This window comes from Petaurus breviceps, unplaced genomic scaffold (assembly GCF_028583685.1).
Source record: "Petaurus breviceps papuanus isolate PSGF00001 unplaced genomic scaffold, PetGlider_PUasm1.0 38, whole genome shotgun sequence".
In the NCBI taxonomy this organism is placed as follows: domain Eukaryota; kingdom Metazoa; phylum Chordata; class Mammalia; order Diprotodontia; family Petauridae; genus Petaurus; species Petaurus breviceps.
The window spans coordinates 11,736,494-11,763,378 of NW_027186304.1; the positions used below are offsets into that span (position 1 = coordinate 11,736,494).

The following is a 26,885-nucleotide window of genomic DNA, read 5'->3' on the forward strand; positions in this document are numbered from 1 at the left end:
ATCTATCTATCTTTCTATCATCTATCTATCTATCTATCTATCTATCTTTCTATCTATCATCTATCTACCTATTTATTTAACTTTGAATCAAGAAAGCCACAGTTATAGCAGGACCTGTCTTTTACAGCAGGACCTGTCTTTTACAGCAACAAAAAACCAACAATATAATTTTCTGTATGCAGTCTCCAAATGTTGCAACCATTATATAAGATTAATCAATTAGGTGCTAAAAGATAAAAGAAGACATTTAAACAAAGATTAAAGTGAAAATGTGACTGAAAAAAAACAGGGGGAAAATGCTTCAGGATTGGATAAGGGGAAAGGATTAAAGATGCTTTTGAATCAGATAGTAACTAAGAGAGGAAATCAAAGGGCAAAGAAAAAGAGAATGACTTAGATTGCCAAGTGGAAAAAAGGTATGAAGTGATTCACTGGGACCCTTAAAACCATAAGAACAACACTGAAGTAGTGCAGCAGATTCTGACACAAAATAAAAGAACTAAAAAACAGGTGACAAGGTGCCCTATTTTAGGATGATAAAAGAACCATCAATAGCAAGGTCTGAACTATTTTATGATAAGGAGGATTATAAAGCTTAAAGTTTCAGTAGTTAAGATGGGAAATGATAAATACTGTATGGCAGAATTCTTGCACTATTCCAACAGTGCTCTTCTGTGATGGCAAATATCCATATAAGATATAAGAAACAAATTTTTAAAAATACCTTTAAATTTCTGTATAACATTACAGTGAATTTTAAGCATCTTGTAGACTATGGGTAGTAGTCCAGAATATGTTTAATTCCAGAAAAACAAAACAAAACAAAAAACATTTTATAAAATGTTTTTAAGACACAGGTAAATGCACATAGTAATAGTGTTTTGAGTATTTGCACAATTTCGTATCTTACTTATCTTTGTCCTATGTAATACTCAATTTAAATGTCAATTTGTTGAAATAAAGTGGACAGTTTCTCTACTTAGATGATAAACTAAGACAGCCAGAGAGTGTTGAGAGACTTATCCAAAGTCACATAGGTAGTTGCTACAAGAGCTCTTATCTATACTCTGAACTTTCCTCTAATACCCCATTTTTTTCATCCTAGAAGTTCACAGCCCTGGAATTCACAAATTAGAAGTACCTTTCACCCCTGAGATCTCTTCTTCTGATTGGATGACTAGTGCAAAAATTTGAACTGAGCTTCTGGGAGTACCATATAAGCCTGCTATCTCTTCAGTATTCCTCAGGGTCCATGTAGCAGCAAGCACCCCAGCATCCCCAGGGTGGCTGCCAGCACAGGTTCCTAGATCTGCTTTTCTAAAGGAAAGAAATGGGTTAACAATCTTGCTTTAATCAAACATATGTCATTTACCTAGTTCAGGGGGAAAAGGTCAGCACCCCGAACTTCAGAGTATACAGAAGTTACAAGGAGAAGTTACAAGAAGACAGAGAACCAGATCAAGCAGATAGGCTTCCAACTGTCCAACTATTACATCCATACATAGTCAGTTACCAGAGAGGGAAGCATCAATATCTAGGTTTTTCAAAGCCAGGGGGTCTCAATGGCTGCCCAGAGTCTTGTCTGGTCAAATCACACAACACTTCTAAAAGTGAGCCCCAAAGCAAAACCTCACATTAGGGTATATATAGCCCTCTCCTGACTCAGAGAATGTCACAACCCTTTTGACCTACTGCCCAATTACAAAGCACCAATATGTGGACATTCCTGAAAACCAAGCCTCCAACCACAGTCTCCAGGTGCATGTAAGCCTATCAAAGGGCCTAGGGGCAGGGAAGATCTTAAATTCACATTCCCATAACAGTCCACCCTAAAGTTTCTCTACCATATATCCCAGGTACCTTAATTTCTTCAATACCATCTACTGCCTTTGTATTATCTTCTTGCTTTAGAATATAAACTCTTCTTACTTCTATTTGTACTCTCAGGGCCTGGTCCATCATAAGTGCTCAATAAATGTTTCTTGAACAACTGAGTCAAAACTAAAACTAGTGTGCTGATTCTATTATACCTAACTTGCTAAGGTTGGAGAGAATAATTGACTAGGGAATGTCCTGTCAAAATCTGGATCTCTGCTGCTGATATATTGGCTTGGAAAATTACAAATGCATATTATCTTTATTGTGTTTTTATTAATTTTGTTATAATTTCCTAACCATATTTTAATCTCATTTAGGCAGAACCAAGGAGTGTTGCCATGATGGTGGACAGTTTGACACTTCTGCTTTAGATGATCTCGTAGTATCCAAAGAGGGCAGAATAAGAAGAACAGAAGGAAGGAAGAAACAAAGTAAGACTATGCAGAAGCCCTATCTACTTTCATAGACCAGAAATTACCCCAAGAACAAGTAACAACAATAACAACAACAACAAAAACAGACATTACTGTGTGTGTGTAGTGGGCAGAGTTGGGTATATAGAGGAGAAGATTTCAAAATAATATGAAAGGGGGAAAGGAAAGGAAGAAAATTAACAGCAAAAAAATAAAAGTTGGTCTTCTAATCTCAACCCCCCCACCTCTGACCCTCAACCCCCTTCATCACTGATCATTGCTACTTTTTTGCTTCATAAAAATAAGAAGTTCTAGGAGGGTGGTTCTCCCTTCTAGAAACACCGAGAGACCCATACATAGATTCTCTTTCATTCAATTATATGAGAAGTGGTCCTTGTCAAGCTGTACAACTCCCTAATTGACATCAGAAAATCCATTACAGTTCACATGTGACCTACGTGTAACATCCATTCTTATAAAAGATATCTATTAGCAAGTCTGTTACTTTTCCCTTTAATAGTTTTCTCCACATATTCTTTATTGTTCATATTTGACATAATTTAAGCTATTTTCTGAATCTAAGGGGAAAAAAAGAAAGAAAATGACTAGGAATTATGATCACTATTTCAGGGACCTCCAAAGAGAATCTCAAGATATTTAATCTGTCCAAGGAATTAGTGGATTCTGATAATTACTTGAAGTAAAACCTGACCAAATTTAGCTTGAGGAATTTCTTAGGAAATTAATGCTCAGAAAACACTTTCTTTTTCCTAAAGAAGTAGCTATTTTTTTAAATGAACCTTTTGATTTGGTTTGCAAAGAAAATATTCATCAATAGAACAAATTAAAACTACTTGAGTTGACATCATTTCATTTTGGGATGCAGCTGGAAGTCAATCTTCATTCAAGTAGATTTTTCTCTCAAAATGTAAGGGTTAAAAGGGAATCAGTTTAGAGATCATATAGTCCAATATCATTTTAAAGACAAGGAACCTGAAGTCCAGGGAAAGTTCCTTTAGTCAGACAGCTACTTAATATCAGAGTGAGTACTGGAACCCAGTTTTGTTGTAGAGGCAAGAGAATTTTCTTTCTAAAGACCTGCTGGCCTCTATCATTCCTCCCTCTTTTCCCAGCTATAGAACTTGTAATAAATAAAACTCCAAGCTCACATTTGTAAAATTAGTTGGACGTGGTATTTCCATACTTTCTTCTATGCAAAAATCCTAGGAGACTAACAAAACATCTAGTGACAATTACACCATCATTTTTCAAGTTAAGGTTGGCCCTGAAGCCTTAGGATGATTCAGAAAAGCCATAAAAATATGGGCTGATTCTATGGAACATTCACAATTTCTAGGCTTATTATTAACTCTTGACCCATGGTATATAATTAAATAGTTCTTTTTATTAATACATTCTTGAAATTTGGGGGTTTCAAACTATTCACTTCTGTAACATTGAAATATACACTGCCATATATCTAAGGAAGCCTTAATCTTTTCCAACTCACAGTCCTAGACTCCTAAAAGTAAGGCTATATATCTGGTACCATTATATCCTTATGTGATGATCTTGCTTTTGAAAGTTACAATTGTTACATACTTAATGGATGTGATTATGCATGCTTTGTTTCTTTGGCACTAATCATTTCACTTTTCTTGCTGGTCTAAAAAAACAGCATAGCATTAGAAATACAGGGAAATGCATTATGCAATTTGAATGATGAATGAGGAAAAGGGGAAAGACACCAAGTTGTATTATGAATCATTGTATGCACCCAAAGCTATAGTTATTTTTCTTTTTAACAGCTAGTGAATGGACTGACAACGACGGGGGCTATATTTGCAGGGGCCCAGGGGTGAAGAAGTATTGGAAATGGTCTGTATCATACACATTAAATTACTTGACGAAATGATGTGAAGATGATTAATGAACTGATTTATAATACTTGTAATTCCTAATTTAGTGGTAAAGAGGCAACCATGGCAATAGACTCTGAAACATAAAACCTTCTACAAGTGCAATAACACCAGCCTCCCCAGGGATAAATTATAGAGAATGATACATTTCTAAGCTCTGATTTGGGGACAGCAGAAATATCCCCTCCTTTGCAGAGAACACAAATTGAATTACATGACCCAAACTAGTGAAATAAACAAACCAAAAAGAAAAAAAAGGAATAACACACTTTTTGTGGATTTTTTATTTTCTTTTGTCTGACGTCTTAACAATTGAACTGCTCTCAATTTAAGCAACAGAAACTCTCATCTGCCACTATAACCCATCCCCCCAAAAATGGAATGAATGAATAATAATTGAAATGAATGAAAACCCAAGAGACAGAGTTTCTGCATAATTAATAATAAATTTATTAATTAGGTTTTCTGGAAACTAATAAATTGATGGTCAGTGCTTTCGTTCAGTAGCTGAAGATGCCAAGGGAGACCCTGAAATGTCTCAAACCTCTTCTTTTTTTTTGTTTATTTTTTAGAAAACAGAAGGAAAACATTTATTCAGACACCAGAAAAGCAAATCCCAAAACCAGAAAGCTGTTTCCATCATAGTAGCAAAGAAGTCACAACACAGAGAGCCACACCATCCTTTAGCCTTCCCACAAACCAATATTTTCTCACAAGCCTGACTGACTACCTGCGAAGCCTCCTGCCCTCCTCCCAGTCTAGCTAGCTCTGACTCCCAGTCCTGTGGGTTCTACTCATACTTCAGCAAACTCCTCCCACCACAGGCTCCATCTGAGTATATTCAGCCTATTAGAAGGCAGAGTATATTTTCTTTTAAAAAAAAATTTAATTAAGTTTTATGTTTATTTTTAGTTTACATCATACATTTCCACAAGATTTTGAGTTACATTTTTCTCCCCATCTTTCCTCTACCCACCACCCCAAAACATCGATCCCACTATACACCACCTCCCCTAACCTTCTCTCTCCTATATCCTTCCCCATTCTCCCTCCCACTTTCCAGTAGGGCAAAATGTATTTCTATACCCCAGTGCCTGTATATCTTATTTCTCAGTTGCATGTAAAAAAAAAAAAATATATATATATATATATATATATATGTTTATATATATTAAATATTTGATTTTAAAGCTTTGAATTCCAGATTCTTTCCCTTCCTTCCTCATCACCCACCCTTACAGGGAAGATAAGCAATTCAATATAGGTAGTACATGTGTAGCTATACAAAACATTTCCACAGTGGATATATTGTAGAAGATTGACGATATTTCCCTCCATCCTATCCCACCCCCACTTGTTCTATTTTCTACTTTGATCCTGTCCCTTTTCAAAAGTGTGTGTGTCCAACTTCCTTCCCCGCCAGCCTTCCCTCTCCTCCACCATCCCCCATCTCATCCCTTCCCCCCCCCCCCCCTTCTTTTTGGAAAGAGACCCTCTTTAGTGTATATGACATTCCCTCCCCAAGCTAAATTCAATGAGAGTAAGGTTGACCCATTCCCTTTTGCCTTCCTGTTATTCTCCTCCATTGTAACAGTTTTCCCTTGCCTCTTCTATATGAGATAATTTACCCCATTCTGTCTCTCCCCATATCCTCTCATTATATTCCTCTCTCACATCTCAATTTCCCTTTAAATATCATTCCTTCCTATTCAACTGGTCCTGTGCCTTCTGTCCATGTATACCTGTAAACATATATACACACATTCACACACACACACACACACATATATACATATATTCATACCCCCATATACCCTCTTATATAGACATATATGTATACAAATACATATATACTACCTTCAAATATTCTCATAATGAGAACAGTTTCATAAGCTACAATGATCATTTTTCCATGTAGGAATGTAAATAGTTTAACTTTGATAAGTTCCTTATGATTTCTTTCCCTATTTACCTTCTCATGCTTCTCTTGCTTCTTGTATCTGAATATCAAATTTTCTATTCGACTCTGTTTTTTTTTCAGCAAGAATGCTTGAAAGTCCTCTATTCCATTGAATGACCATATTTTCAGCTGAAACATGATACTCAGTTTTAGTGGGTTGGTGATTCTTGGTTTTAATCCCAGCTCCTTTGACCTCTGTAATATCATATTTCAAGACCTTTGATTCCTCAATGTAGAAGCTGCCAGATCCTATGTTATCCTGACTGTCTTTCCACAATATTAAAATTGTTTCTTCCTGGCTGCTTGTAATATTTTCTCCTTGATCTGGAAACTCTGCAACCTGACTATAATATTCATAGGAATTTTCTTTTTGGGATCTTTTTCAAGAGGTGATCAGTGGATTTTTTCAAACTCTATTTTTCCCTCTAGTTATAAAATATCAGGGCAATTTTCCTTGAGAATTTCTTGAAGGATCATTTCTAGGTTCTTTTTCTTGATCGTGGCTTTCAGTTAGTCCAATAATTTTTAAATTCTCTCTCCTGGATCTCTTTTCCAGGTCAGTGGTTTTTCCAATGAGATATTTCACATTGTCTTCTATTTTTTCTTTCTTTTGGATCTTTTTAATAGTATCTTGATTTCTCATAAAGCCACTAGCTTCCTTTTGCTCCAATTTAATTGGAGGAATGATTTTCTTCAGTGAGCTTTTGAAAGTCTTTTTCCATCTGGCAAATTCAGGTTTTTAAAGCATTCTTTTCCTCATTGTCTTTTTCAGCCTCTTTTGCCATCTGAGTTAGTCTATTTTTCAAGGTTTTATTTTCTTCAGTCAGGTTGTTGACTCTCTTTTCATGATATTCTTGCATCATTCTCATTTCTCTTCCCAATTTTTCCTCCACTTCTCTTATTTGTTTTATAAAATCCTTCTTAATAATTTGGCCTGTAACCTATTCATATTTTTCTTGGAAGCTTTTGATGCAGGAGTTCTGACTTCATTGCTTTCCTCCTGTTCTATGCTTTGATCCTTTTTGACCCCAAAAAAGGGGTCCAAAGTAGAATTTCTGTGCTCGATTTGCTTCCTTTCCTTGTTCATGTTCGTACTCAATTACTTGACTTTTGTGCTTTTTGCCACAGTAGAATTCTGCTTCCAGAGAGGATGGCTTTGTTACAAATTGCTGGTGTTTTCTCAGGTGCTGGAGCTATTAGTTGGGTGCCCTCTTAGAAGCCTTCACTGGCTCTGACAAACTGGTCACACACCCCAGGACTTCCACCCTAGACAGCAATCCAGATCCAAACAGGTTAAAGCACTAATGATTACCCCTCACATTGGTTGCTTGGTCCCCCTACAATCTGTAGGCCAGGAACTCTGTAGCAGCCACAAAGGGGCAGCCACTGTACCTTAGACACTTCTCCCTCTGGGTGCAGAGGCCAAACTGCACTCCTGGACCCTCTGTTCCCAAAGTCCACTGACCTCTCACTTTGTCTTTGACATTTATGTTTTGATAATTCTGGAAATGATCACAGCTTCTGGTGATCCACTCTCCTGAAGTCCCTCCAGTTGGCAGCTGGTCAGGCCACTCTGGGGCTAAAACTGGGGACTCAGTAAGGGCTGGGATCTGCTTCCAGCATACTCTGATAGACCAGGCTGTCTTCAGCATGAGTTGTTTTTTTTTTTTCTCTCTGTCACTTTGTGGCTTCTATAGCCCTAAAATTTGTTTAGAGTCTTTTTTCATAGGTATTTGACATGGTTATGGAGGGAGTGCTGGGAGTCGTCATGCTTCTATGCTGGCATCTTCAGAAGTTTCAAATCCCTTCTTAAAGGGAATTTCCCTGAGAAGTGAAAAGTAATCATTATTGGTAGACATTTAATGAACAGATAGGCTAAAAGTCTTCAGTTTCTCCTGCTGAGAACATAGTTCTATCATAAGACCCACCAGCCTCAAGGCATCTGGGCAAGAAAAGCCATCCCCATCAGGATCTCTCTAGCTAGTTTCTCCTTCATGAACTGGATTGCCATAAAGTCTAATGGAGGGGATCCAGGAGAGGGCGTTCAAAGGGGACAATGGCTCACCAAGACTAGATTCTGTTTATACTCTAAATAGAAATTAGGTTTCTTAGTTGGGTGGGGTCCCCCTCCAGGGCTCAACTACTCAACTAACTAGCATGTGTTTTGAGGTCTAGAAACAAATCTCATCACTCAGCCATGTCCCCACACAGGCTGACCTTTTCAGGAGATGGGCTTTAATAGAAATAAGAGGGAAAAGAGTGGACAAAAAATTAATAATTATTCATATAATAATACAATATTATTTTCTCTCACAAAATATTATATATTTTATAAACAGAATAGGCAACCAAATTTCAAGTTCTCTTCTTTTTTTGCTTAACAATCCTAATTAACAGAAAATAATTATTTCTCAACAAGACCAAGTGATGGTAGTGAGAAATTAACGTTAGGTCCTTGTTACATCAACTTTTACTTCATTTTTGCAGGTGAGGATTTTGTTTTATTCCATATTGTTTGTAAAATTATGTTTTCTTTGTGTGGTTTTATTGAGGTTTAGGGGTGCACAAGACCCTAAAATACAAACATGCTGGGTCCTGCTGAATGATTTCTACTCAAGTCTTGTCTCAGACAAAATAAAACAAAGTTTATTAAAGATTCACCATAATGGCTAGACTCTTAAGGAGTCTAAGTATTTGTGATGCTTGTATAGGAGCCAGAAAAATCAGACACAGAGTGAGTCTGAGGTAGATTAATTTCAGCCCCTTTATGGAGGCAAGATGTATACAGAAAGATTGTAGGAGGATTTAGGGGTGGTCTAGGAGTATCTTTGATGGAACTGATGTCAAGATTTCAGGAATGTGATTAAGGGTGAGAAATAACTTGAGGCTACCTGGAGATGACAGACAATGGAGGGCTAGGCTAGGTTAAGAGTAACAAATTTGGGCTTACAAATAATGAAAGGTTCATGGTCTCAGGAAAATGTCTCATCAAGTGGGAAGATTTGATCAGAGTTCAAGGGCTATCCCAGAGCCTGTACCCCATCATAATGAAGCATATGTTTGTTTGTGTGTTTGTTTTTTCCAAAGGAGTAAGTCAAGTAAAAAAAAAAATTCCTTTCTGACAAGTTACACTGGAAAGTAGAAAAGTAAGACCCTTTGTGATGAGGTGCAGGTTCTGGGAGCCCCCTTGAGCTCTCCTTGAATCTTCCTCTGTTAGGCATTTGCCTGAGGCCATGGGCCTTAAATTGTGGCTCTGCCCAAGTCTTTAGCCCTCCTTTGTCCTACAATTTCCCACCCTAGGTCCTCCAATCCCACCCTTGAACTGGCCTAGCCCACCATTGTCTGTTGTCTCCAGGTAGCCTCCAGCAACTTCCCACCCTTAAACACTCATTACTGGAGTCTGAACTCATGTGACTCCTGAAGACCCTCCCCAAACTCTTTAATAGATTCTGACCTCATCTGGCTCCTCCAGAAGATCTTCCCCAAACTCCTGCTCTAGACCAGCCTTAGATTCCGCCCACAACCTTTCTGTATATAAGATCCCATCTTCCCTCCTTGTGGTTTGAGAGAGCCATAGAATGACCTAGCACAGACTTACTCTGTGTCAGAGGATTATGGCCTGCTTGTCCAATGCAAGTGTCACAGACATCTAGGCTCTTTAAGAGTCTACCCAATATGGCCAGCTTTCAACAAACTTTACTTTTCTCTGGCTGAGAGAAGGCTTGCGTTGAATTCATTCGGTAGGACCTGGCATGTTGGTATTTTGGGGTCTCCAGAGCAACCCTAACCCTCTTTATGGTTAACCTCTTCACTTTGAAGACAGGAGAGGTCAGAGGTGTTATTAACAAAAACATCAATATAAGGTACTATTGAGATAGGGCCTGGAGGTTTTTGAAGGAAGAAAGGTACTGTCCTTTACATTCCAGGGCTTTCTTTGTGCCCAGGGAATTACTGTGTCTGTTTGAAAATACCAAAGTCTCAGTTCATGTAATCAATTCATGGGAGTAAAACGGTGGCATGGTGGGGGGGAAGGTAAGATATCAGATGTTAATTTTAATGACAGCAAATCAGTTCACTTAGAATGATGAATTTGGTACATTTCTAGAGAGACAGGCTAAAGTAATTTCTTCTTCACAGAGTAAAATCAAATAATGGAAAGTTTTTAAGTCCAGTGGTGTATTCCCAGCTATGGGCTAAATGATTAAGGGTGAGAAGCTCAGTATTCCTGAAAAAGAATTACTGGGGCTAACACTCTTATTTGGGGTGGAGTGGGAGTGGGGGTAATATATCAAATTGGATCCAGATTAGAAACATTTTCTTTTCCTCCGAGAAGAAAAATTATGATTCAATAGCTGTATTTGTTTTCTAAATTCTTGGTGCCTGCAGGTCCAACCAGCTAGAAACTGAAAAAGCTGTCAATTATGTGTTGATGGGATTTAGGGAAATGTTGGGAGGGAGAGGAGGAGAGTGATTGAAAAGATAAAGGAGAAGTGGCAATGAATAGAAATAGAAAAAAGCAGAGTTTCTAGGCTTAAAATGCAGATGTACATAATGGGCAAGTAAATTCTGGACACATTGTTTTGATCTGGCAAGTTAATCTAAGTCCTTTGGGTCTCTACACTGACTGCAAAGCTGTTCCTTTCAAAATAATAAATAGACTTATGTTTACTTGTAGGGTTTATTTCTGATTTCATAACAATGCATTGTAAAAGTATTAAGATGGGAGAAATAATTTATGATAAGCTACTTTGTAACAAGTATAAACATCCAATAAGGGACTTTTTAAAAATAAAAACACTTTGGTGAATAAATGACAAGAATGGTAATGGAATGCAGATATATCCCCCTTGTCAATGAATCTATTTCATATTAAATAGTTTTGATAAAACTACAGTAAACAAACAAAGACAATTTTAGATGAGTTTTTTTTAGCATTTGAGCTTTTGCAAAAATCTTTAATGGACAAGCATTTAAAAATGTAATGAAAACCTATATTGCTTATTGAATTGAATATAGATTATTCAAACATTTCCTACCTTGCATATATAATTAACTAAGTAACAAAATATAAAGCAAATTGCCTAAAACTCTGTAAGCATATTCTTCAAAGGAATGAAATTATACTCCTAAGAAATGCTAACTTATATTTAAAAGTTAAAAAAAAGAAAAATAATAATTTCTGGATGTTTGCTGCATTAAAAAAAAAGAAAAGTAGTAATTTCTGGATGTTTGCTCTATTTTACCCTTATCCATATAACTTAGTAAATATTTATTTTATTTAATTTCACCAAATAATTGAATTTTATCTAACTCCACTTTCTTCCTGATGAGGTACAGACTCTGGGAACCCCCTTAAACTCTGATTGAATATTCCCATTTGATGAGGCATTTGTCTGAGCCCATAAGCCTTTCATTATATCTAGGCCCAAGTCTCTGTTACTAGCCTAGCCCTCCTTTTTCCAGCTACTTCCCACCCCTGATCCCCCCAAAATATCTATACACCCTTCAACTAGCCTAGCTCTCCACTGTCTCATCTCCAGGTAGCCTCTAGCTACTCCCCACCCTTAATCTCTCATCACTGGAGTCTGACCTCACTTGACTCCTCCTGAAGACCCTCCCCAAACTCCTCCTCTAGACCATCCTTAAAATCTCTCTACCTTTCTGTATATAAGACTCCATCTTGCCTCCATGAGGTATGAGAGCTCCTAAGAATGATCTAGTGCAGACTCATTCTGTGTCAGATGATTCTGGCCTGGCAAGACTTACAGATACTGAGGTTCCTTAAGAGTCTACCCAATATGGTGAATCTCTAATAAATTTTGCTTTACTTTAGCTGAGAGAAGACTTGAATTAAATTCATTCAGCAGAACCCAGCATATTGGTATTTTGGTGTTTCTAGCACCCCTCAACATTTTATAAAGATTTCATCAATTCTCAGTTAAAAAAAAATCCCTAAAAGTGGATGTAAAGGGTTTGTAGATTGTTACAAACCATGTGGATTCCATCTGTTTTAGGAAGAATAAATTTCTTTCTTAGCCAATGTAACCTCTCCTCAGTTTCTCTCCTGTAATCCAGGTGCTATTACTGTGAAATCTATTTTCTTTTCTTTTTTTTTTCTCTTTTCCTATAAAGTAGAACATCAAACTTATGATTTTGATCAAGCCAGGGAGGGATATCATCTAGTACAAGTCTGAGAGACCAGTGGGGGAAAAGTCTTAGTTTTCAAAGGTGTCTCTCTCCTTTGCCCACTCCAAACTTGCCTTGGCTTTCCGTTTTCTCAAGGACATAGTTCAACAGCTCATATTCTGGAAGTTTCAAAGAAGGCTTGCCAATAGAAGTGACCAAATTAAAGGTCAATCTATGCATTTCTTAATGATGATAGCTGGAGAGAATTAACAAAAGCATCTGGAAATGTTTTTATTGAGAGATTTGACTCAAGAAAATGCCTCATCAAGTGGGAAAATTCAGTAAGAGTTCAAAGGGTTTCCCAGAGCCTGTAGCCCATCATAATGAAGTATATGTGTTTTTTTTTTTTACCCCCAAAGAAATAGGTCAATTGAATAAATAAATAAATTTCCTCTCTGACAGTTACACTGGAAGGTAGAAAAGTAAGAACCTTTGAATAGAGGAGAGGTCAGAGGTGCTGTGAACATCCTTAAAGGACTGGAGGCTAATAAGAACAATCATATTGACTTTGTTCTGCTATAGTTCTTGGTAAACTCATTTGCCAAACACATCCTGAGTGTATGGATATGATTTGCCTTATTAAGAAAACAATAAAGAGAAGGCCTTTGTGAATTGTTGTACAATTAATATGAAGGAAGAACATATATATATATATATATATATATATATATATACACATATACATATGTGAGTGTGTATACACAAATTGGGGTTATAGAAGCCACAAAAGAGATACTTATAATCCTATATTAAGATACTTGGGCAGTTAGATGGCTCATTAGATAGAATACTGGGCCTGGAATCAGGAATACCTGAATTCAATATGACCTCAGACATTTATTGGCTGTGTGATCCTGGGCAATTAGCTTAACTCTGTTTCCTCAATTTCCTCTTCTAAAAAATGCCTTGGAGAAGAAAATGACAAACTACTCCAGTAATTTTGCCAAGAAAATCAAAAATTGAGTGATATTCAGATGTGATTGAAATGAATGAAAGACTAACATACAATTTTCCCCCTAAAATCCAAATAAATTATTATATCTACTTAATGAAATGCTCTAGTTAAGTAATTGTTTCATTTTGTGCAAGTATAAATCCTTAGGAAAAGTTCTTTTGAGTACCATCAAGTCATAAAAGTAGAATATTGCTAATAAACCATGGTAGAAGAAATATGGAATTAAAAAAAAAATTCCCACTTAATATGTGACCCATAGTAAATCATTTCACCTTTCTTGACACCTAATTTCTGTAAAATGGGCATAATAAAACTTATACTATATAAGACATGGTGAAAGTTTATGAATGAGAATCAAGAGAGTGAAATAAATGTACCTTACAATGACAGTATAATACAAACCTAGAAAGAAAAATCTTATGTCTAGCATAATAGTATAACCAAGTTTGTTCCCCTCAACACACACACACACACACACACACACACACACACACACACACACACACATACACACACAGAAGTCAGCAAAATATTAAGCTATTGTGATGTTTGAAAATTTTGAGAGACATAATTTCTGGGTAATTAGCCATTTTATTAATAATGATAGCATTTTAATAAAAGAGATCAGTGCCATTCTGGAATGTCAAAGATCCTTAAGGCAGTGGGCTCAAAGTTTATATGAACTTGTCAGAGAAAAGCCACCAACTCTGATTGGTTAACAAGAAATGAGAGAAAATGAGTATTACAACAAAAGGCTGTCATTTATTTTTAAATTACCCCCAGTTTGGGGCAATTTAATAAAAGCATTTAACCACCCAAACCTGAGTAGAACACAATGGACAGGAATTCACCCTAGATTTGACTCCTAATAAGGTTGGATGATGAGGAGAGTTAATTCATTCTTATTATCAGTAAGGTTCTTCAAGAAACTGAACTTTGAAATGAGAACTAGAAAAATGGGAAACTCTGAATCTCCTCAAATTGAAGAGGAAAAGGAAACATAAAATATTGAGGTAGAGGGTTAAAGATGCTTGAGACCCCAAAATACCAACATGCCAGGTCCTGCTGAATGAATTCAACTCAAGTTTTCTCTCAGCCAAGAAAAAGCAAAGTTTCTAAAGATTCACCATTAAGGAGCCTTGGTATCTGTAAGGCTTTTACTGCATAAGCTAGCCAGAGTCATCTGACACAGAGTGAGTCTGCACCAGATCATTCTCAGGTGCTCTCACACCTCATGGAGGCAAGATGGGGTCTTATATATAGACAAATAATGGAAGATTAGGGATGGTTTAGAGGAGGAGTTTGGGGAGGATCTTCAGAAGGAATCAAATGAAGTCAGACTCCAGTGATGAGAGATTAAGGTGGGAAGTAGCTGGACAAAGGAGGGCTGGGCTAGTAACTGAGGTTTGGGCCAAGCCACAATGAAAGGCTTATGGCCTCAGGCAAATGCTTCATCAAATGGGAAGATTCAATCAGAGTTCAAGAGGGTTCTCAGAGCCTGTATTTCATCAAAATCATTGGATATTAATAATCATTACTGTCACTATTGAAGTTTAAAATTATCCAGACATCTGATAAAGGTTTCTCTCTGCCAAAAAAAAAAAAAGCAGGGTATCTGATTTCAAAATGTAGAATCTAAAATGAAAAAAAAAAATCTATTTTGGACCAGACTCTCAGCAACAAGGAATTCATTGCAGGAGTGGTAATAATGGGAACTATGTGGGGGTGATATTATTAATTCTTGGAATTTTTGATAAAGATTGAAAGGGAGATATAGTTTGGCATAGGAACTAAATTTCGGGTGAGTAGATTTTAAAATGTTCAGAAAGGGTAAGAAGGATAAAAAAAAAAAATGACCTACTATTCTGTAAGCGTGATCATGGTTGGAAGATAATACTTCTTTACTTTCATTTCTTAAAATCTACAACTTTCTTCAAGAGCCAGTTCAAGCATTATTTTGATGAGGTACAGGCTATGAGAACCCCTTGAACTCTCCTTGAATCTTCCAATTTGATGAGATATTCTCCTGAGGCCATAAGCCTTTCATTATAAGTAGGTCCAAATCTCTGTTACTAGACAAGCTTTTCCATTGTCCAGATACTCTCCACCCTTGATCCCCCCAAAAATATCTATGCCCTAATCTGTTATCTTTAAAGTAGCCTAGCCCTCCATTGTCTGTCATCTCCAGGTAGCCTCCAGATATTTCCCACCCTTAATCTCTCATTACTGGAGTCTGACCTCATTTGACTCCTCCTGAAGACCCTCCCCAAACTTCTTTAGATTACCCCTAGATTCCTCCCACAACCTTTCTGTTTGTAAGACCCCATCTTGCCTCCTTGAGGAGGCCGGAGAATTATTTAACACAAACTTACTCTGTGTCAGATGATTCTGGCCTGCTTGTCTAATGCAAGCCTCACATACACTGAGGCTTCTTAAGAGTCTACCCATTAAGGTGAATCTTTAATAAACTTTTCTTTTCTTTGGCTGAGAGAAAACTTGAATTCATTTGACAGGACCTGGATTATTGGTATTTTGGGGCCTCAAGCACCCCTAACTGTTAAACCTCTACAATTTCCTAAAGACAAAAAAAAACTCTTGTCTTCTCAATTATAGTTTCCCTGAATCCTTTTTCCTCAATAAATTTAGTAACTCATGGCCCAGGGACTTCTCTCACAGAGTCTTGATTCATCCAGGGGACAACCTGACCCCAAAGAGAAATACATTCTATAGTTAGTTATGCCTATACACCAGAGCAGAACTCCAGGTAAATTCTCTTACACAATGCTAAGGCATTGTTCATGTCTAGGGCTTCTGTAAAAAGGAATAATTGGGTTCTTGCTTGCCTGCAATGTACAAAAATTGATGTGAGATTAAGGAAAGTTTTCTTTTTTCTTTCTAGCATAAAAAAATGCTTAAAACATAAACATAAGCAAACATTATTAATAAACAGAGGAACATAAAACAAAACCCCTTTAAAACAAGTTTATTCTCTAAAGAAGAAGTCTTTGTGATGGGTACAGGCTCTAAGAAACCTTTTAGACTCTGATTGAACCTTCCCACTTTATGAGGCATTTGCCTGAGGACATAAGCATTTCATTATAGCTAGGCCCAAATCTTTTACTCTTACTAGCCTAGCCCTCCATTGTCCAGCTACCTCCCACCCTCGATCCTATCAAAATATATATATATATATATATATATATATATACCCACATCTTTTACCCTTAAACTAGCTTAGTTTGACATTGTCTGTCATCCCCAGGAAGCCTTCCACTATTTCCCATCCTGAATCTCATTACTGGAGTCTGATCTCAGTTCCATCAAAGATCCCCCATAGACTCCTTCTCAAGACCCTCCCCAAATCCCTCCTCTAGACCACCCCTAGAACCCGCCCACAATCTTTCTGTATATAAGATACATCTTGCCTCCATGAAGGGACTGAGAATTATCTAGGGAAGACTCACTCTTTGTTAGATCATTCTGGCTTGCTTTTCAATACAAGCTTCACATATACTTAGGCTCCTTAAGAGTCTACCCATTAAGGTGAATCTCTAATAAACTTTGCTTTATTTTGACTGAGAAGAGACTTAAATTGAATTCATTCAGCAGAAACTGGTGTGTTGATACCGTGTTTCCCCGATAATAAGACACTGTCTTATTATTTTTTTTGGACAGAAAAACACCAGAGGGCTTATTTTCAGGGGAGGGCTTATTTTAATGAACATTGACAGCAATTTTAATAAACAGGTAAATGTGAACAAAAAAATGTACCTTTATTCAATAAGCAAATCACTGGGGAAGAACAGGATGATGCTCTCACTGCTGCAGCTCTGATTGGATGCAGCTCGGAGCGCAGCGTGCGTTTCACCGGGGGGGGGAGGCTGATAATGTAGCGTGTAGCTCAGGGGATCACCTTCACTACAGTAGCAATCTCAATAGGGCTTATTTTGGGGGGAGGGCTTATTTTAGAGGAATCTTACAAAGTAAGGGGAGGGCTTATTTTTGGGATAGGTCTTATTATCGGGGAAACACGGTATATTGGAGTCTTAAGCACCCCTAAATCTTATTTCTTAACACCTGGAGAGATTTCCAAGTGGTCAGGGACCTTTTTCTTAATATTTTGACATCCATATTTCAGCAAAATTGTTTTTCCTTTGTAAACTGTCTAGTTCATATTCAATTAGCATTTAAAAACATTCTGGAAGGTAAAGAGTAGTCTTAACCAGATTGCCAAAGTATCTGATGACATACATACAAAGAAAAGTGTGTCTATACAATAAATTATATTTTTAGGACTGCTGAAAAGATACTTTACTTTTCACTTCAGGCCTTCCCTGTCTGAGTGACTCATAAGGAAGTTTTAGATCTCTTTTTCTCCCTCCCTTGGCTCTGCAGTTTCTTCACCTTCAAGGTGATTTTAATTACAGTTGACTCCTCCATGAAGAAGTGTAATTATGGAAGATGGCTCCATTTGGGCAGCTGACACTGAATCATGAGTCTAATAACTTTTGAACTTGTGAGCTAGATGAAATGTCCATTTCTTAGAATTACTGGTTGTTGGTCCTAGACTTATTAGATCCAGGGAAGAAAATAAAATCAGAAGGCACCAGAATTCAAGGCTCACCTGGGCAAAAATTTTCTCACCGCCATGTGCTATGATTTATGATTTGCCATTACTCATTGAGTGATTTGGGGGAGATCTCTCCTTCCCCTTGCTGCAATGCCAAAGGATGAGTTAAAAGAGCCCTAAGTGAAATGCATAAAATAGAAATATTTTTTATTTTTGACCTACTGAATGGGTAGTTCTTCCTAGATCAGTCATCCTTGATACAACTCCAGACAGGAAAGTTTAAGGTAGAAAAGTCTGGAGTGTGAGGAGCAAAGAATCAAGATAGAAGTGGAAGGAAGACAAAGTTTCAGGCAATGCCTCTTACTTACTCTGATTATGTGATACTAGGCCAATGACTTAAGCTCTCGGTGAACAAGACCTACATTACTGAAGGGAGTTTCCTTGTCTAGGAGTTCCTTTTCTGAATGCAATCCCGTATCTAATCTCGAACAGTATACATAGCACAATACCTGAAGAATAGTGTGTGCTTAATAATGATTGTGGATGAATGAATCAGAATAAAAAAGACTTAAAATGCCTAGTTGAGGTAACACTTTAAGGAAATTATGGTCCAGCCAAGGCATAAATGTTACAGTAAATGACTGCTCTCAGATCCACTCTATGTTGATGAAGTAGTCGTAAAGAGAACCATGCATCAGTAAGCCAAGATGATAGAGAAAGAAGATACTAGAGCTAGGAGACAGAAGATAAACTCTAGACTTCATGGCCTTGTGTATTTGCTATTGTTGTTCACTTGTGTCTGACTCTTCAGGACACTGTGGTCCATACTGTCCATGGGATTTTCTTGGCAAAGATATTGGAATGGTTCGCTATTTCCTTCTCCAGGAGATTCATGCAAACAGAAGTTAAGTGATTTGCCCAGGGTCACACAGCTAGTAACCATCTGAGGCCACATTTGAATTCAGGTCTTCTTGACTCCAGGTCTAGGTGGATCCACTGAGCCACCTAAATGCCTCAGCCTTAAATATTTCAGTTTAATGAACATTTTTAACGGTCCTGGCACTTTTTTTTCTTTAACCAAGCAAGACATGCCAAGTTATGTAGCTGTACGTGCAGATATTACTGCTGCTAGAAGATTTTCAAAACTGTGTGGAAGATGCTTGTTGTTTGGGTATAAAGAAGCCCTCCTCCCCCCACTGCTCTTTAATTCAAGCCTTAAAAATGTACATTTGAATGTTATGTATGCTTAAAATGTCATCATTATGTATTTATGAAACACTTACTTCCATCAGACTCTGTGTTAATGCAAGGATAAAAGAAAAGTCAAAAATATAGTCTATGTTACCAAGGAGGTCACATATTAATAAAGGAGACAACTAGGAAAATACTTCACTTGTGTGTGTGTGTGTGTGTGTGTGTGCATGTGTGTAAAAAGAGAGAATGTATAGTTCTTAAAGTGTTAGAAGACTGAAGACTGGGAACACAGGCCCAGATTGTAAAAGGCCTTAAATACCAAATAGAAAATACTATTAAATTTAGTTGAGGTCAAAGGAAGGCACTGGAACTTTTGAGGGATTTTGGGGGTGGTAATATGGACAGACTGAAGTGTCCACCAGAAATTATACATCAAAGCCCCCTAAACCTGCTAGAAGGGGTCTAATACTAGGCTACAATAGTGAAGGAACATTTCACCTGTGTTGCTAGAAACATACCCCAGATACAAGTCTATTCTTGTTAGGCACCCAAGACTTTACTAGAAATGGTACCCCCCCCTTGGAACCACATTTTGTTGATCAGCAACACCTAGTTCAATAAAAATGCACATTTTAGAAGACTCAGTGCTGTCTTCCCTATTGGGGAGGCAGTCACCAGCTGGTTAATAAACACTCCTATCAAATTATAATTGGCTTTGCTGTCCTGTTTCTTGGTTGTCCACTACATTTTGGAGGTTCCACTGAGATAGCCTTTGGGTCTGTATTGGCAGCTGGACCATGCTCCCTGGAAGGCTGGGAGGGCAGTCCAACCTAGGGGCGGTGGCCACCGAGTGAAATTTCTCAGCCTCTGGCTCATACTATTTTCCTGAGTGAACCAGAAACCTGAATCCTTCCCAAATTTTTTCAATTTGGTCCAATGAGTGTTCTGTGACCTGTTTCTGTTGAGTGCTCCTGTAATGGTAAAGAGGCAGAGCTGGATGTGGCGTAGATGCCCTTACTGGTCTCCACAGGACGCTATCGGAGTACCTTGTTTTCCATTTCTCTATATTTCTATCAGGTAATTACAATTGTCTCTGTAACCTTTACTTTTATTTAGTTTATGTTTTTCTTTGTACCTGTCACTAGGCATTGCTGTAATCTTAACTGTGCTGTAACTTTACCTTTTTTGTCTCTGTTGCTGGCCTAGTCTGGAAGCCAAATTGCTCAGCCCCGAGTCTCAGCCCAGGGAGCCATTGCCAAAGATCAAAAGTGCCTGCCAGCTCCCTGTCCCAACTCAACCACCCCGTCAAGGTTCTTCCGCCTTCGACAGATTGTTCCATCCCCAGGATCTGACCAGCCTACCTGGGACAACTGCCAGTAGTTGCTCCGGGCACTCAGTTGTTTCACCTGGGATCCCCGAAGGGAGGGAGTGAACTTTCTCCATTTCTCGAGAGGTTCCCCTGGGCTCCCTTTCAAAATCCAGACTCTCAGTGCAAGGTGCCACCAGAGAGACAAAACTGCCCCTGGAGTGTATTCTGTGTGTTGTGTTGTTTTGTGTGTATTCTGTCTGTCTGTAACTTTCGTTTTGTGTCTACCTGAATTTCTTTCAGTCTCTGTAACTTTAATATCCTGTCTGTGGGATTGTGTAAAGAAATTTCTAAATCTGCATTCTGTAGGATTAAAAAAAAAAGCAGCCAAAAGAATGCTGTACCTGTGCTAAAGAGATTAATAATCTCTTAAGGAATGGCTGTTGGCAGAAAACCATTTCTCCTTCTACTCTTCGAACTCTAGCCAAAGTTCTTGAAGTAGAAAGACAAATGGACAGAGAGAGAATGGGAAATTTCTCCCCTAAAATCCATCTAAGAGAAAAAGGGTCACTTCAATGATCAAAGAGAAGTAGGTTTCCAAGCGGCACTTTGAAATAGGACTAAAACTTAACCCTTACCTGGGTCATAGAAAGAAAACTGTGCAACAGCATTAGGAATATAGATCCAGGTAACTGAATTCATTCTGGTTATTATTTGGCACCAAGAAAAATTATAGTGTATCTACAAAAACTGAAGTTTGTCACCAGCTTGGTTATTCAATTGTTTTTATTTCAAAGTCCAAAATTAAGACCATGATTGTTATGGTAAACAGCTGTATTATCTATGTTCTATGTGAAGCAGTTTCTCTTAAGGCTTGAAGTAGATCTGAAATTTTAAAGGAATCAGCACCTAAGAAAAGCTTACTTGAGCAAAAGGTCAAAAAGAAAGTCACCAAGATTCTCCCCCCTGTAGTCCTACCTCTGACAAGGCTAAGGGCTACGGTGCCTTCTCACTGTGATCCAGCTCTGACCAGACCAGTGGCACAGTGACAAGTTACAGCTGCTAAGATTCTCTTCCTTGTGGTCCCAGTTCTTCTTAGCTGGGGCTACAGGGCCCTCCCCTGTCATCCAGCTCTGATGGAGCTGAGGAGACAGTAAGAAGTTTGGACCATTAAAATTTTTTCTACCTGTTGCCCTGCCTATAATTGAGCTAGGGCTGCAGTGAAGTTAATTTGAGTTAACCTCCTCCAAAAAGAAAAAGGGGGGAAGGTACAGTAGCTACATCGGAGCTACATGGGCTTGTCATCTGCCTACCTGAAAGCTTAAATCACTGGAATAGAACATTTTTCTGAATGGCATGGGAACAGTTAGACAAGGGAAAAGAAGCTTGTGAAACAAAAGTACAAACACAAGTTAATCATTATCCCATATACTAAGCCTGGGATACATCTGAGCTACTAAAGTGTGTGTTAAATCTGAGTTATTCAGCCTAAAATTATATTCTTTCCACAGCCTAAATAGTTTAGTAAAAGGGTACTTGGCCTAGCTCTCACTAGCAATAGTTTTAGATACCCAGGTACCCTGAAGTCCATCTCTCTAAGTAAGCAGAGCCTGAACGTTTACTTTAAGTTTCCCAAACCCTCTCCTCAATGCTCCAGGCTAAAAATCTCCTGCCACTCCCCAGTTGAGCAGTGCCCTTTTTTCTCCCGAATCGACCATCCCAAAACCAGGTTCTGCTCCAGCTAAGCATTCATAGAGTTTTATTTGATAGAGCATAGACTGATAATGCTCTTTGAGTGTGATGCACTCTGAACCATGAACTTCTCTTGTTCCAGTGCCAAGGAATTAAAGAATGTTTCTAAGGACTCCTGGAAAACAATGGAGCAGGGAGAAAACACCCCAGAATATAGAGCAAAAATTTTTTAAAAAGAGAGAGAGAGAGAAACAAGAGAGGTACAAAAAGAGAGAAAATCAGAAAAGTGAGTAAAAGCTTGTCAGTGAGAAACAGCGTGTTCTGAACTCTGCACTGATGGGTTGTGTGACCTAGAATAAATCATTTAACCCTGAGTCTCAATTCATCTGTAAAGTGGGGAGATGAGAAAAAGAGGAGAAAATGAGGTCAGAAGTCAACTGGCCTCTTCACCTGGTAAGATCAATCATTTTTATATGTAATTTGGAAATGCAATTAATGTCACCTTATATGTAATTTGAAAAGGCAATTAATGTAATGTCATCTCGCAGTTTATATTATTGTTGTATTTCTACACTGTATATTGTAAAAACCTGAGTGAGGAGAAAATTGTGTAAGACCAGTAGTGTTATTTTAACCCTGATTTGTAATATGTATATCTGCTATTTAGAAAAATCTGTAAGAATGTTAATTAAGCTATTTTGGGCTAATGTTTTAACGCTAAAACCTATAATTGTTAATTGATTATTATATGTGGAAAAGAGGAAATTAACTGGATGAAAACTTGTCTGATTAGTTCTGCCCATTCAGAGCAGTCTCTCCTGCTTACAATTCATATAAATTTTCCTTATGTTGTAAGACTGTCAAACCCCCTAGAAACCATTTCTAGTAGGCAAGGCCATTCAGCCTGAGAAAGGACATGTAGTTTTTAAATGAACCTAACTTGCTAAGAAGTTGCAAAGATTAAAAAGGACTTCTATAAATTGGCTTTTATATTTTAAAAGGATGGTAAAAGGAATTCCTTACATTATAAGATTTGATACATTTTTATTGCTTATTCCAGCCCCATGAGAATAGAAATAATTATAACTGGCTCTAAGCTGTGATCGGTGAGGCTTGTTGTTTAAGGTAAAAAGCACTTGGGACTATAACTAAATTTTATTTTGAGTGAATTTGGGTATAGTTGTCTGCATTAAATCAGTGTCTGAGAGGAAATGCCACTAGCTACTCAGAGGAATGTGATCCTGTACTGTCAACAGGTGGAAGTCTATATTTGGTAAAGGCCTAAGGGAAAATCTTAGCCTGTGTCTGGGATGGAATCTCTCCTGGCTCAGTTTACCCATGGGGTTCCTTTGAAAAGGAATGTTTCCCACCTATTCCTGAGTCTAGATTTGAGATGGAACAGATGCTGCATAAGATGGAATATCGGTAACTGTACCTGAATTTACACAGAGCCAAGGATGTTTTCTCCTGGTATAGTTGGAATGTCAGATGTCCCTGCTTTTTTTCTTCTATAACAGGTTTCTATGCTCAGAGCAAGTAATCAGTAAAAGATATGAACTCTTTTATGTTAGCTTATTAGAAAATCTAATATTATTTTTTATCTAAAATTAGAATATGTATAGAAAGTTATGCAAACTGCTTAAGATCATTTTAAAAGTTTTCAATTAAATTCCTTCATAAAGGTTTATTGATCATTGAAACTGTTTTGAAGAAGGAAAATACTTTTAGAAGAAAAATTTAAAATCTCTAATGTGATTCTTAGAGCCCCACTAAAATCTCCATTTGCAAGACATGTTTCTTACTAAATTAATGTAACAAATTGTAAAGCAGAAAAGAACTTGCTGTTTTAATTTGAATTTGTAGTTATTCCATCATCTAAGCAAGTGTTAATATTTGTAATTGAGTGCCTATGTGTAAAAATTCACTCCCCTTTTTGAGATTCTGTTTGGTACCCCACCTCCTATTGTATTTCGGGTGGTGAATGCTGTTATGTATGATTGTTAATGATTTGCTTCTCAAGTCCCTCCAAGCTCTCCCAGACATCCAGGATGCAGTCTGAGCGGTGTGTCAGACCACTCTGCTGTTAAGGTGGCCAGAAGAAAAGCCTGGATCCACCCCTCACACATCAAGGTGACAGCTCCTCCCGACCCACCAGACCTGTGGGTAACAGAGCCAGCTGGTGATTTACAACTGAAGATTAAGAGACTGTCCTGACGCTCCTGTTCCTGGCATTCCTGCCTTTGGTTCCAACTCCTATGCTCTCACTTTGTACTCTTGGACTTTTACTAAGACAATTGATGGGACTCTAATTTCAAAAATGTGACTCATGGCAAGCCCACCCTTTTTCTTTGATCACTGTGCCCCAGATTCATGCTGTTTCCCTATACAGGCATGTATTCTTCGAGGACCGATGCTGCTACTTGTGGAGCAGAAAAGCAGGTTTTGGTCAACCTAGTCGTATGTCAGCACTGAGGATGGGTCTCCCAATTGTGGGGGACAGGGAAATATCACTGTGCCAATTGGGATTGTGTAACCATTGCTGACTGAGTCTCCAGTAGCAGCCGTGACCACCACATTTCATTTCATTTTAATACCCTTAAATCATGTAACCCAGTTGTCATCAGGGTTTTGGATTGGACTAAACAGGATTGGAAAACTGGGACACCTTGGGAATCAGGTTTTATGTCACAGGAAGGGACCCCAGGGCCTTGTTACCTCCTAGTGGCGATCTAACCCCAAATGGCCCCTCTGTTTCACCCATTGCCATCACCTCTGATGACCCTACTTTCACACCTTTCCTCGGACTTGAGCTTAACTTCTGACTGCTTGTATGCAAGAACACCTTTGTGCTGGCAGCCCCCATTTTAGTCCCTATCCTAGTTGGCCTTGGTATGGCAGGATCCGCAGCAGTGGGTACCACAACCCTAGTGCCAGGGAACAGTCCCCTGGACTCAGTTGAGTCCGAGTTTCAACTATGAACAAGAAAAAGGGGGGAGTGAAGTGCCCACCAGAAATTATACACCAAAGCCCCCTAAAACTGCTAGAAGGGGCCCCTGAAATGGGAATGTAAATTTTAAAGATCTTCCCTGCCCCTAGGCTAAAGTGCACCTGGAGCCTGGGGTGGGAGGCTTGTTTTTCAGAAGATACTTCTTGATTGGCCAGTGAGTCAATAAGGTTGTTACATTCTCTGAGCCAAGAGAAGGCTATATAAGCCCTGATGTGTATGTAGCTTTGTTTTGGGGCTCACTTTGAGAAGTGTTCTGTGATTTGATAAAAATCTGGGCTAGCCCTTGTCCAGAGCCCCCCGGCTTTGAAAACCAGATGTTGTTTGGTAGGGATGTAATGGTTGGACAGTTTGAAAAACTGTCTACTTGATCTGTTTCTCTGTCTTGATAATTCTGTCTGTATATTTTGAAGTTCAGGGTGCTGACCTTTTTCCCCTGAACTAGGTAAATGATACATATTTGACTGATTAAAGTAAGCTTGTTAACCCATTTTGAGTTGCTTTCCTTTATCAAAGCAGATCCAAAAACCTGTGTTGGCAGCAAACCCTGAGGACGCTTGGGGTGTTTGCTGCCACAGACCCCTACCAGGTTCCCTGGAAATCACCTAATAGGCCACAATAGTGAAGGAAAGTTTCACCTGTGTTGCTAGAAACATACCCCAGATACAAGTCTGTTCTTGTTAGCCCAGATACAAGTCTGTTCTTGTTAGGTACCCAAGACATTACTAGAAATAGTACCCCCTCTTGGAACCACATTTTATTGATTAGCAATACCTAGTTCTCTAAAAATGCACCTTTTAGAAGACTCAGTGCTGTCTTCCCTATTGGGGAGGCAGTCACCAGCTGGTTAATAAACACTCCTATCAAATTATAATTGGCTTTTCTGTCCTGTTTCTCGGTTGTCCACTACAAGACCTGTTCTTAAGCAAAAACGCAAATAACCACTTTAGAATAAAATATGAAATGTTCTTTAGCTTTTAAAGTTCTATACAACCTGGCCTTATGAGGTATTACTTGCCCTCCCATACTGTGATCCAGCCAAACAGGCCTTTCTGTTCCTAACACAAAATTTTTACTTTCACCTCCCATCTTTGCACATCTGTTCTAATTGTCTCTCTTGCCTGGAATGGATGCCTTTCTTATATCCACCTAATAGAACACTTGCCAAGATGCAGCTCAAGCATCATCTATTTAAAATACTAGCCGCTATTATACTCTCTCCCAAACTGCCTTATATTTACTTTGTGTGTATTCGTGTTTGTTCACTTTTTATTTATGTTTTATGCATTTATGTATGTAGCTAGTCTGAACTACTAGAAAGCAAATGTTTTACATTTTTAGAATGGCATATTTCTTGTTTGTAATAAAAACAACAAGCATAGTACATGTTCCATAGAAGATGTTTCATATTTAATTGTTAATTGATTGCTTTGGCTATTGTTATTGTTATTATTATTTCTGTGGCCCCAGTATTTAGTGCAGTGTCTGCCCTATACTAGAAGCTTAATACATTTTTATTGAATAAATTGAATGACAGGTCACATATATAACATGTTTTGATGCTTACTATTTGCATGACCATGAGCAAATCACTTATTCGTTTTGTGAACCTGTTTCCTCATTGGTAAGATGAAGAAGATCGACTTGGTGGCCTCTAAGGTTACTACAAACTATAGATTTATGATCATAAATTAAAAGCATTACATCATAGATATAGAGATTAGAATATAAGCAATTTATTGTGAATAAATTATCTAGTTAACAGTTTTGTTCTTGTTTTTTTTTTCAGTGTTGAAAATTAGTATGGG

General features: G+C 38.0%; 1 long non-coding RNA gene across 1 annotated transcript in view; it reads left to right on the top strand.

Annotated features, from left to right (window-relative positions):
• LOC138169997 (uncharacterized) overlaps positions 1–22,469 on the top strand; it is a 34,105-nt gene extending 11,636 nt beyond the window's left edge. Inside the window, exons 2-3 of the long non-coding RNA XR_011170503.1 lie at positions 2,196–2,309; positions 20,282–22,469. This is a non-coding gene — a long non-coding RNA (uncharacterized lncRNA). The remainder of the gene's footprint in view (positions 1–2,195; positions 2,310–20,281) is intronic.
• Positions 22,470–26,885: the final 4,416 nt, after the last annotated feature.